This window comes from Xenopus tropicalis, chromosome 1, assembly GCF_000004195.4.
Source record: "Xenopus tropicalis strain Nigerian chromosome 1, UCB_Xtro_10.0, whole genome shotgun sequence".
Lineage (NCBI taxonomy): Eukaryota > Metazoa > Chordata > Amphibia > Anura > Pipidae > Xenopus > Xenopus tropicalis.
This window is the reverse complement of record NC_030677.2, coordinates 182439485-182442123: the sequence shown is the minus strand read 5'-3', so window position 1 is coordinate 182442123 and position 2639 is coordinate 182439485.

Genomic DNA, 2639 nt, shown 5'->3' with positions numbered 1-2639 from the left:
ACCACCTTTTGATCAGTTTAATTTTACCCATGTCCACAAGCCACAAATCTCCCAGATCCCTAGAGGGGCTCCATTTAATGCAACTGTGCAGTTTTCTGCTGATGGGAGCACCAGCCGGGGTATCCGGTAAGTAATTATAATAACTGGATAGGGTGCTTAACATTTTGGCACCCCCAGTGATTATACCTTTCCTTCTCCTTTAAAGGAGTAGTTTAACAACTTTTAGTATATTATAGAATGTCTTATTTTTTTCCAGCTTTGAAAGGACAAGGAAATCCGCTGGGGGGTTCCAAAATGAACCCTTCAGTGATTGTAATCGCTTTTCTTATACCCAGGGCTGGTGCTCATGTTAGGAGAGAACTGCGCCAGCCCAGTGTAGCCAACCTGGGGTATAAAGTAAGTGATTACAATCAGAGCAATTGTTTTTTGGCTGCTTGAGTCCATAATCCCAGTTTAAAGGACAAGGAAAAAAATCACAGGGGGTTCATAAAATTTTAGGCACTCCCAAATGATTTTTTTTCTTTCCTTTAAACTGGGATTATGGACCCCAGCAGCCAAAAAACAATTGCTCTTTAAGGTTATAATTTTAATGTTCGTTCTTATTTGATATTAGCTAGGGCACCTCCACAAAACAAATCCAGGCTCCAGCCACATGGGTAAGCAGAGATGGCTCAAACCATTTGTCTGGCAGTAACTTGCACTCACATTAAACATACTGGCAGCTTCTCCAATCTTATTTGTATTCCCCTTCTTAAAAACAGTATGAAAGAACCAGTGGGCAGGCCTAAACGTGTACTACATGACTGAAGTATGTACAGAATTGTCTGTGTGTTCCACAAGTTGTTACATGCACTGGTGTCAATTTATGTAATTAGCTCCATTTTAAAGAGACAGTATACCCCCCCCTTGTTTAACATTAGTGCAACAAATAGGACATACAGTGGCTATAAAAAGTCTAAACACCTCTGGTAAAGGTTCCTGTGCTGTACAAAAATGAGACAAAGAGAAATAATTTCATAACTTTTTCCACCTTTAATGTGACCTATAAACTGTACCATTCAATTGAAAAACAAACTGAAATCTTTTAGGTGGAGGGAAGAAAACCAAAAACACGAAAATAATGTGGGTGCTAATACTTTGTTGAAGCACCTTTTGATTTTATTACAGCGCTCAGTCTTTTTGGGTATGAGTCTATCATGGCACATTTTGACTTTGCAAGATTTGCCCACTTTTCTTTGCAGAAACATTCCAAATCTGTCAGATTGCGAGGGCATCTCCTGTGCACAGCCCTCTTCAGATCACCCCACAGATTTTTAATCGGATTCAGGTCTGGGCTCTGGCTGGGCCATTACAAAACTTTAATCTCCTTCCGGTGAAGCCATTCCTTTGCTGATTTGGATGTATGCTTTGGGTTTTTGTCATGCTGAAATATGAAGTTCCTCCTCATGTTCAGCTTTCTAGCAGAAGCCTGAAGGTTTTGTGCCAATATTGACTGGTATTTGGAACTGTTCATAATTCCCTTTATCTTAACTAAGGCCCCAGTTCCAGCTGAAGAAAAACAGCCCCAAAGCATGATGCTGCCACCACCATGCTTCACTGTGGGTATGGTGTTCTTTTGGTGATGTGCTTATGATGTGATTATTTTCTCCACTTGATGATGACTGTCTTCGCTGTGTTCCATGGTATATCTAATGCCTTGGAAATTCTTTTGTACCCTTTTCCTGACTGATATCTTTAACAATGAGATCCCTCTGGTGCTTTGAAGCTCTCTGTGGACCACGGCTTTTGCTGTGGGATGCAACTAAAAAAATGTCAGGAAAGACCAACTGAGCAGCTGAACTTTATTTGGGGGCTAATCAAAGGCACTTTAAATGATGGCAGGTGTATGCTATTTAACATGATTTTGAATGAGATTGCTTAATTCTGAACACAGCTACATCCCCAGTTAGAAGAGGGTGTGCACACTTATGCAACCACATTATTTTCGTTTTTTTGGTTTTCTTCCCTCCACCTAAAAGATTTCAGTTTGTTTTTCAATTGAGCGGTACAGTTTATAGGTCACATTAAAGGTGGAAAAAGTTCTGAAATGATTTATCTTTGTCTCATTTTTGTACAGCACAGAAACCTGACATTTTACCAGGGGTGTGTAGACTTTTTATAGCCACTGTAAGGCTTTGCAGGACAATACAGATGTTTCTTTCTTATTGTTTTAAAGAAATGCTTATTTTACCCAAGGAGCTGAATTCTATTCATATAGAATATATGATGCACCGTAGTAACCTCTCTTAGGCAGGCAGAAGTTTGCAGGCAAAAACCTAGAAGAATCCAGTTTGTGCTTGAAATTGCTTATCAGTAAATACTTACTGTGTTCTAGAAAGGAATGTAGCGGCCCTGCTTGATGCATGCTTATAATGAATGAATGAATAACACCCTGGGAGTGTGAAGACCCTGATAAAACCCAGTAAAGCGCTAATTAACAGCATCAGGATACATATTAGTATTTGCTAACTGATTTAAAGCTGTGTAATGGGTTGGATTGTGTATATTGCATGCAATTAGCTAACAAATACAAGTACTTTGGTGTGAACTAGAACACACATTCATAAAGAGGACCCAGTAATATAAACCACGAGATTAAG